This window comes from Apium graveolens, chromosome 8, assembly GCF_009905375.1.
Source record: "Apium graveolens cultivar Ventura chromosome 8, ASM990537v1, whole genome shotgun sequence".
Lineage (NCBI taxonomy): Eukaryota > Viridiplantae > Streptophyta > Magnoliopsida > Apiales > Apiaceae > Apium > Apium graveolens.
This window is the reverse complement of record NC_133654.1, coordinates 162076105-162087161: the sequence shown is the minus strand read 5'-3', so window position 1 is coordinate 162087161 and position 11057 is coordinate 162076105.

Sequence of the window (11057 nt, the reverse complement as noted above, 5' to 3'; positions counted from 1 at the left end):
TTGGAGACATTACCTCTACGGAGAAAAGTGTGAAATCTACACAGATCATAAGAGTTTAAAGTACATTTTCACTCAGAAGGAGCTCAATATGAGGCAGAGGAGATGGCTGGAATTGATCAAGGACTACGATTGCTCGATAAATTACCATCCTGGAAAGGCGAATGTTGTGGCCGATGCTCTAAGCAGGAAGGAGAGATTGAATATGATGGCAACACCAAAGGAACTAACTGAAGAGATCAAGAGATTTGGACTGGAACTCTGTGATTGTGGAAAAAGTTGACGAAGTTTGTCGTGCGATGACTTTTCATCCAACACTAGTGGAAAGGATAAGGAAATGTCAGGAAGAAGTGATGGAGAAAGAGAAGAATCAGCTAACTGGAGAGGAGATTAGCACTCAAAAGGATGAGCAAGGTATACTAAGGTTTTCCTCAAGAATTTGGGTTCCTCATGTACCTGAATTGAAGAATGAAATCCTACAAGAAGCCCACAATTCGAAATTTTCAATCCACCCGGCAAGCACCAAGATGTATCGGGACTTAAAACGGAACTTTTGGTGGCCAAATATGAAGCGAGACGTGGCAGAATGGGTTGCGAAGTGTTATACTTGTCAGAAAGTGAAGGCAGAACATCAACGACCAAGCGGATTAATTCATCCCCTAAAGATTCCAGAATGGAAATGGGAAAATATTGCTATGGACTTTATAGTGGGACTACCGCGAACGAAATCCGGACATGACGCTATATGGGTGATAATTGATCGTCTTACGAAGTCAGCACATTTTCTTCCAATTAATGAGAAGTCGTCATTGGACAAATTGGTTCATCTGTACGTGCGTGAAATCATACTAAGGCATGGAGTACCCGTATTATAGTTTCAGACAATATCCCCGATTTAACTCGAGATTCTGGAAGCAATTTCAAGAAAGTCTTGGCACGAAATTGAATATGAGCACGGCGTACCACCCGCAGACTGATGGTCAGAGCGAAAGAACAATTCAAATGATCGAAGACATGTTGCGCAGTTGTGCAATCAATTTTGCAGGAAGTTGGGACGACCACTTGCCATTGATTGAATTCTCTTACAACAATAGCTATCATTCCAGTATTGGCATGCCACCATATGAAGCTTTGTATGGGCAAAAATGTAGATCACCGATAAGTTGGGATGAAGTAGGAGAAGGAAGGATTCTCGGCTCTGAATTGGTACAACAGTTGCACGACACAGTCAATTTAATTCAAAGAAGGCTACTTGCTGCTCAAGATAGACAGAGGAAGTATGCGGATCCAGCGCGTAAGGATGTTCGATTCCAAGTTGGCGAAGTTGTTTTGTTGAAGGTGTCGCCTAAAAAAGGGTTGTCTAGATTTGGCAAGAAAGGGAAGTTAGTTCCTAGATTTATAGGTCCTTTTGAAATTTTGAGTCAAGTTGGGAAGATAGCCTACGAGTTAGCCTTACCACCTCAGTATCAGCATGTGCATAATGTGTTCCATATGTAATTGCTTAAGAAGTACAATCCTGACGCCAGCCATGTGATAGACTATGAACCTGTAGAAATTCAGGCAGACCTGTCATTCGTGGAGCAACCTGTCAAAATACTCGATTGGCAAGAGAAGAGTCTTAGAAATAAGTCAGTAAAGTTAGTAAAAGTACTTTGGAGGAACCCTAAGGTCGAAGAATCGACTTGGGAGTTAGAGTCTGATATGCGTTCCTGGTATCCTCATCTGTTCTCTTAGATTCTGGGGACAAAATCCCTTAAGGGGGAGAGGATGTTACGACTGGCATTTTCATGTAATATTCCTTGTAGTTTTGGTATAATATTAAAGTCGAAAGTAATTATGTTCAATGATTGCGCGTTTGTGTTAGTGAGAATTTCTGCATTATAAAATTTTTAAGTGTAGTACATGATTTTTCAAAGTAAAAGTTTATTTATTTCCTCTATTCTTGATTTATAAGGAATATTCTAAGCCTTGGAGAAATTTTCTTTTAAAGATATTTTGGTCACAAATTTTGAAAGTGATTTTATAAAATTTCTAAAAAACCAAATTATTTTATGGTATAAATTTTCTAATTTTTGAACTTTTATTTTATTATATAAAATAAATCTTTGAAAATAAGTTGCTTATTAATTATCAAATTACATGGTTGCCCTTGCATGCAAATCCTTTTCTATTCAACTTAAAGGGCTAAAAAGACAATTCCAACCCCACTAACTCTCATCTTACTAGCCAAATTACTTCTTTGTCCTTGCATGCAAAATGACCTAACCTTGCTAGAGGGCTACTTTTGTCAATTATCAATTCCACTCACATTTGTTCAAATCAAAACCATAAAAACAAGCACAAGTTGTCATGATCATTTCACACTCCACCCTCACCTCACTCTCTCCTCCCTCCCTTCTCCCTCTCCTCTCGGCCCTCCCCCTCTCCTCACGAGTTTTAGCCGAAAACCTACCCCCTCCCCTTTTCTTCATTCCTCATTCAAGCTCCCACCTTCCATACAAGTAAATATTACTTCTCATATCATGATCATATATAATTCAAAGAGTTTTGAGTAAAAGGTTTAAGTTTTAAGTTTGCATGTCAAGGTTTTAGTTGGAACTCAAAGTACAATCTTGATTCTTATGGATTTAAGGTTGTTTTTGAGAGGACTACAAGGAATGGTGAAATTCCAAGTCTTGAGAAAGAGAATCTTGATGTTGAATGGCCATTTCCCTTCCATTTCATTCGGCCATGACCTTAAGGGAGCCGAATGAATGGTCCTTGAGATCATTCTTGTTGCCTTGATTCATTTCTATGTGTTTTTGGTAGTGATAACATAAATTTTGTATCAAAAACTTGATAAAACCCTTTGCATGCTAAGTGATCATCTAGATATAGCTAATTCTGGGCTTGCATGTCGATTTCATGATAGAATATATTTAGAAAATATGTTGTTTTGGTTTGTAAAACTCGAAGTCATGCATGCATGTAGATTTCTCTTGGAATGTTGGAAGATTTTGATCATTTGGAAAGATTTTGTTAGTAAAGTTTAATTTCAGTAGGGATAAGGTGTTAATCTTGATTAGTTCTCCTTGATGCATGGTAATAATTCGTGTATATATTTTATAAGAATATATAACTTGTTATTTTCAAAAACTTGATGACTCATAAATTGTGTAATGTGATTTCCTTTGTTTTGTCATGTTGCACCCTAGGTAAGGATGATCTCCACCAAGATTATTTTGAGTGTAAGGGATTTAGTTCAGTAGATCACCATAGTTAAGTCATGGTTTGGGTATTTGAGTTGTTGTTGGTTGAGTTTGTCAAGTAAAAACCTTGGAGAAATGAGAGTCTTAGGTTCTGCAGAAAATCAGTTTAGTACCCTGAGGTTTAGAGTGAGTTTTGACCATGTCATTGATGTGCACTTTGAGACCCAAGCCACCAGAAGCTAGTATTAGGAGTATATAAAAGGTTTTAGGTGTTGGTTGGAGGTTTATAAGTCGTTTGGTTAGGTGCATAAGTGAAACCACAATATCTGTCCAGCAGGGGACAGTTTTGTTACAACTTAGAAATAGGATGTTTTCACCATGTCATGGGTAGGCCCTCATTAGTCCCTGTTGGGCCTTAGTTAGAGGGAGTGTCAGAGAAGTTTTTCAAGCCATATTTCATAAAATAGGAGTTAGAACAATGTGTCACAAGTTAGTTCAAGTTAGGGCGTTTTCTGCCCCGAAAAACAGGGGAATCATGGACTTTAAACTTAGGCCCAAGGAGGCCCAAGCTAGGCCCTTGAGCCACATCAAGTTTGGGAGATGCCTTATGGTCAGAAGAGTCTAGTGTAAGAGTTTTGGAGGAAAACCTGTAGTTTATGGGTGTCTAATGCACTCAAGAAACCATAGATGTCATTCTGAAATTTACTCCAGTGAGCACTTTCACTTATCGCATAGTTTTAAAACACTTAGGAGTGAGATATAGGTTGACCACCAAGGTTGTAAGATAGTATAAAGTCAGTAGAACAAAAGGCCCAAGTGAGGGTCAATAGGATTTGGATAGTTTAGTAAAGGCACATCGGGTTAGGAAGCCAAAATTTGGAGACTTTGTCTAAGTATAGTGACCAAGTGACTTAAGTTGGAGATCGAGATCATCCAAGCCTAGTATTGCATTATGGTGTATGTGGTATTATTTGGTATTAAAATATGATATGTGAATATATATGGCTATGTGTACAATTATATTTATAAGGTGAATATAAATTAAGTGCATATTGACCTAAGTGCCATTCGTATTTAATTTCGTGTTGTAAATAGGTTAAGTTGGTGAGAATATATTATAATGAGGATTATTATTTATGTAGGATCTCGAGACGAGGGTAAACTTTCCATAAAGGTCGAGTGAAGCTTCCAGTTGCTCCTACCATCCAGACCAGACTAGCCTTTCTCAAGGCAAGTGATTCAACCTGTCTTTCGTATTCCCTGCAAATGTGTAACAATTAGTTCATATATATTGATGTGATTATCCTGAGTCATTTTGATATACTTGAACAAAGTGTATCTTAAGTTATCGTTGAATTATATAGAAATGCCATGAACCCTCAAGTACGTATTGCAAGTAGTTCAAAAGTCTTATCACGATAGTATATTAAAGTAATTTGAATGCCATGATAAAATAAAGAGTTGTTATAACACTTGATTGATCCTCTTGATTATCATGCTAATGATTCCTAGAGTATTGATATCACACCCTGATGCTTGAATCCCTATAGAACTTTACCTTGATACCTAAAAGCCAGATATTCCATCAAAGTTGTCCATAATTGATTGATACCTCTCTTTATTTCCCTAAAGTTTAACAATTATGATATACCCTAAGCTAAAGATCATTTCTTCATACCTTAACACCCTTATTATTCATGAAGCTTATCTTCTTGATGTTCTAGCACTTGTACCTTGTCGAAAAACCATTGCTTTAAGCCTAGCTTGGCATTACCCCTTTATAATATCCAATAGCCTCGCTAAATTTTCTTGCCCAAGTTTTGTATATGGAATCCTTTCAATTACCCTAATAGAGTAAAGTCTAGTGGATCATGGCCCTGAGATTTAGTACCATATTTCCAGTGTTTCGAGTTGATCTATAATCCCTTGATAAAAATATTTACTGTTAAAAGAGATTTTGTCATAAATCGGCATCAGTTTTTGAAATGAATAAAATGTGGATTTTCAGTCCCAAAGGGGGATAAATGTTTTCTTTGAATAGTGGATCTGGACTGAGACGCAAGTCCTTTCCACACTTATAATGTAGGCTTAAAAGTTACCTAGGGATCCCATTAATATTTTAGAACCCAGCGAGGTTCGGGATTACTTTGCGGCTGATCACCGGCTGTAATCCGTAGCATCATATAATGATTTTGATTAAGATATGATTTTGAAAATGTTTTGATACAAGCAAATGATGCCATCACCCAAAGTTTTATCTCTTGTTATTATTGGTTATGTCTTCACATTGTCATTCTTTAATATATATCTCGATTTATGTTTCGCATCATATTGTTTAGCGCTTGTTGAGCATTTGGCTCACTCCTTGCTTTACCCTGATATTACAGCTAGCATCTATGGTTAGATTCAAGCAGACAGCACGTAAGACCTGTGACGCTGATGCGTATGTTCGAGCTCAGGTAGAATAAGGGATAGTTTTGTGTGAGGACTCGAAATTAAAATCAGTTGTAATAGATGGTAGTGTTGGGCTGTTCCAAACCCTAAACTGTAAGATCTTGGATTTGGTTATGTTTACTTTCTTCTAAATATTGTAATAATTATATTTAATTTTGTTGGTTAAGTTGGGGGTGTGACAGTGATAGGTTTTATTGGGGATAGGATGACAAAAGATAGGAATATTGTCTACTTTGCTAGATTTTGTCAGCTTATATATACTTTCTGTTATGCTGATGAACCCCAACCTACCACTGACTTAACTCCACCTTTCAAAATTGCAAAACGAGCCTTTAATGACTTGGTAAATGCTGACCTTAAGAAAAAGGTGGTTAGACCTTTTAAGATTCCTCAGTCTGTAAAACAGATCTTGGTAAATGTTGATCCTCAAACCTATAGATCTGTTTATCCTGATGTCCAACCCACCACCACAACCCAAACACCACAGCAACCATCAGAACATACCACTCATACATCAATTCTTCAACCTTCCCTCAGAACATATCTCAAATCATATCTCTCAACATCAAAGACAGCTCAACCTTATCCTCAGCACCTACTGTGAAGCCTTCATCTTCCAAGCCCAAGAGGACAAAGACTGTTTCTCAAACACCACAGATTAGAAGGAGGATTGTTCTGAGAGATGAGTCTGATAGTGAGGAACAGGTTTCTTTATCAGAACTTGTTGTTAAAGAAGCTGAGAAAGTTCCTTCTCAGAAGGATTCTAGAGTTGGGGGATCTAAGCTTCTCAAAAGGCTTAGAAGAATGACTTCTGTTGAACCTCCCAAAGAATCCCCACCTTCAAAGAGATACAAGAAACAGAGAGCTAAAAGGCCAATTTCAGATGATGAGGAAGCAGCAGCTAAGGAAGGAGATCAGGAATCTCTGATCTCACAAGAACCAGAATCTGCTGAAGCCATTGTTTCTCCATTGACTCCAACTCATGAAGCTGCTACAGAAAAGGCCAACACTCCATCTGTATCTCCTGTTGATCCAGGCACAAATGCCGAAATTGATATTCAGAACCTGGTTGTGCCTGAGGTACTTTACTTAAAAGCTCCAACATCAATTAATCCATCAACAACACCTGTTACTGATGCTACTCAAACTCCAGACTTATCTACTACACCTTCTCTGCATCTAGATGATAATAATCAGCATATAGGTGAGCATCAGGATATGGCTGTTGATCAGAACTTGGAACCAGAACAGCACTTAGAGGATGATGCCGAAGCCTCAATTACTTCTCATACTGTTGTTTTATCAGAAGATGCTGATTCTGTAAGTTCTGATGCTGCAAATGCTATTGATACTGGTGATGCTGCTCTAAATGCAGATGCTGATGAAGCAGGTCCTTCAGGACATCCACCTCAACAAACTGTTCCTAAATCTGAACTAGTTAAGAAGTTTGTTACAAGAGAAGCACCAGTGCCTTGGAGTGAAACTCCTGCAGGACAAGAGTGGACTAAGGAATGGAACTTAGTTACCTGTGTTCCATCTGCAAAGAATCTTGCTGAGCACTTGACAAAAGCTGATAAGATGTTAATTACTGATGATTTCAAAACACAGCTTCGAGTCACTGCATTGAGTACTAAACATATACAAGGTCTCCATTCCACTACTCATGCAGAGTTACATAAAATTCAGGAAGAATTAATCAAGCAAGAACAAGTTCAGAAACTTGACAAGAAAAAATTCTTCCAACCTACCTTTGACAGAGTTGCTTATATTGAGAAGACTCAAGAGAAACAACAATCTCAGATTGATGATATTTTGAAAAATCAAGCTTCTCAGCAATCTCAACTTAATGAAATCCAAGCCTCAATGGAATTGCTTGTCTCTCTTCTCTTACCTGCTGATGCCAAAAAGGGGAAGAAAGTAATTAAGTCCAAATGCAAAACTGATAAGACACTGAAGGGGAAGGATGATGAAAAAGATGACAAAGGAACCTCTGGAATGGGTGGAGGTCATAGTCAAGGTAGAGGTTTCTCATCAAGAAAAGCTGAAATCACAAGTCACAGGACAAGTTCTGATGCTGAAAAAAGAATTACTTCTGCTACTGGTAAAAGGATAAGTTCTGATGAACTTTTAGACCTTGATGAAGAAATGTCAAGACAGTTATTTCTTAAGGAAAATCCAGGAATGGACTTGGAGAGTCTGATGCAAGAAGAAGCCAGACTTAAATCAGAAAAAGTCAAATTTAAATCTGAAGCTTCTGGTAAAAAGAAACTTCCAAAACTCAAAGGCATTGTGATAAAAGAAAAGACAAATCCTGAAGCAATCATGGCTAAATCACAACTGCAGATAGATCCAAGGTCCAAGGGCAAAGAGAAAGTTGGTGAACCTATCAAGGTTTATGTGCCTCCTGTGAATGAAGAAATTACTGATGAAGATGCTGATCTTGCTCTGACTTCAAGAAAAGTTTCTAAGACAACCTCTGACATGGCTCAAGTTATTCAGAGTCAAGAGATAGTTAGTTCTGATATTTCGAAGAAGCAAGTAACCTCTGACATAGCTCAAGTTAACTTGATATCAGAAGATAAATCAAAGGAAACCTCTGACATTGCTCATGTTAAACCTTCAAAGATACTCCTACCAGGATTCACTAAAGCCAAACAGATTCAACCTTTAAAGACTGCTATAAGTGGTTTTGAAGCAAGAGTGGTTACTGGAAAGGAAGCAAGAGATAAAACTGGATTGGGAAGTGCTGATGAAAGAAGAATACAGAACACAACCAATGATCCAACTTCCTTAAGTGAACCAGGTATTGGAGCAACTCCTGAGAGATTGAATCAACTAGAATCTGTACAAATGGTTTACCATACCTACTTGAAAGAACACATCTTATTGTACTTCATGACAGATGGTAGGGTTTATCATATAAGGGAAAATGCCATTCCACTGAAGTATTTTGAAGAGCTGGAACATGTATTATTCTTACTTCAAGTGAATGACAAAATAACAGAAAGTGCTGCAAACTTTTTGAAGAGTCAAATTCAGAAACAGAAAAAGCTTTATTCTGTTAAGTCTGACAGCTCATATCTTCCAAAGTACAGAGATCACAAGGGTGATATTTTTGAGATGAAGCCCAACACTGCCAAGATTATAACTACATTTCTGGGTTACAGGGCTGTGGAATTCAATCTTGAGTCTGACAAGGAATATTTGATCAGACTAGATCAGGATATAAAGAAAGCTAAAATTAATGATCTCAGGGCTGCAATCTTTCAAATTGGTGAAGATACTGCAGACCTTAAAGATGCTAAAAGGAGGATGATTGATGAACTCAGATATGTTGAGAGATGTTTGTTGAAGAACTATCTCAGAACAACTCCTGACATCAGAGAGATCAAAAGATGAAGCCAAGTCAAGATCTACAACTGCTTAAATTCTGATATGAATACAGACTGAAGTTGTTATCAGAAGTTAAAGATTGGTAAAGCTTTAAGGACTGTAAGTTGTAGTTATCTAGTCAAACTATCATCCATTTGTACTTAATGTTTTTGGCATCATCAAATATTTGTTAAACTTGTATATTATGCTAATTTACAAGTTGGGGGAGATTGTTAGATATATTTGATAATGTCATGGCTAATGTGATTTATGTTTAGTTTTTAGATCTTACTTAAACAGGATAAATCAGTACTTACTATAAGTCAGGACTTAAGGATATCAGTACTTAAATTATCAGGAGATAATCATCAGAAGATGGATATCATAACTTAAGTACTAAAGGACGTTCAGATAACGAAGGCAGCTGGTTAAAGGAAAGAAGATCGAGACAAAGATAAGAAGAGATATGCATGAAGAAGGATTCTATGAAGAATAGAATACTTGGAAGAAAAGATATCTGATTGATATATTTTATGAAGCAGAATTATATTCCATATCAATTAGCGATTATCTTGTAACTGTGTAGTATATAAACACAGACATAGGGTTTACACTATAAGTGTTATCACAATCGAGAAGATTATTCATTGTAACCCTAGCAGCTCTCGTGATATTTGTTCATCACTGAGAGAGAACAGTTCCATACTGTAATAGAGTTTATTGTTTCAATAAAGTTTGTTTTCTGTTACTTGAGTTATTAAAGTTTGATTTGATTGTATTATACACTGTATTCACCCCCTCTACAGTGTGTGTGTGACCTAACAGTATTGATAGATACTTGTGATGTCTAGCAGAGTAATCGAGGCATAGAAACAGAAAGTCAGTGATCAGTAAATAGAACTATAGCATAGAAAAAGGAAGCACGTGAGCGGTGAATAAAAGTAAGGCATATAAAAAGAAGATAAGTGGTTGTTGAGTAGAAACGATAGATGAATGCAAGTGAAGTTGGTAATCATCTGTGACAAGGCAAGTACTTCTGAACCTTCTTCAAATTACATTACAAATATTTTCAAACTTTCTCATAACATGTTGCTAATATTCAAAATAAATCCTATTTTATATTGCAAGCGCTTTAAACTATTCAACCTTGAACCCTGATTCTTATTGATCTTGAGCCATAAGCCTTATTCTTCATAAACCATTGATTGTTGAAATTTTAGATACGAGCCAGACATATACGATACTACTCCATAAATACATATCTACCACTTACTGATTTCTGATACTGAATTGCTTGACATACCAACCCTTATTCCTTGTTTAACAGAAGACCAATCCTTGGAACCCCTGAACCCTTGGTCTTCTACTTTCTGATTCTTTCCTTGATTGAAAACCAATCTTTTTGAATTCCTTGTTATACCTTCATGGTATTGTGAATCACCCTATATTTCAAGATAAATGTTGTTTATGATTCAGCTTATTGAACTACATTGGTTATCATATTAAATTGTTTTAGAATTAGATGGTTTTATAAATATGGACCAGATTCATGGTCGGACCAGATTCGTGGTCATAATAGGCCAATGCGTGCCTTGGATCCAGTATATAGAGCAAAGTTGGGAGACTTTCTTGGGGTTAGTGCGTGACTGATCAACAGCCTAACCTTGGTTTTTAAAATGAAATTTGAATATCCAATTCTAATCATTGCTTATTCAGAAACTTAATTCTTCTGAATCATTTCAACTGGTTATTATTTAACCTCAGTTATTGCTATTATGACTTGATGAGCTAGCTAGCTCACTCTTGCGAATCTTTTTTATGTTTTCAACAGTTAAAAAGGAAATTATTGGTAACGAGGATTCCCAGTCCAGTGTGCGAGCTAGGATTCCAGGTTAAGTTGGATCAAGCTATCAAGAGCTTTATATTGTAGATGAGTTACGCAAGATTGTAACTACGATATCATTCGTAATTGTAAGTTGAATTAGTTGGGATTTGGTACGATATAATAAAAGTTAAGGTTGTGGCTTGTTTTCATACTTTAACCTG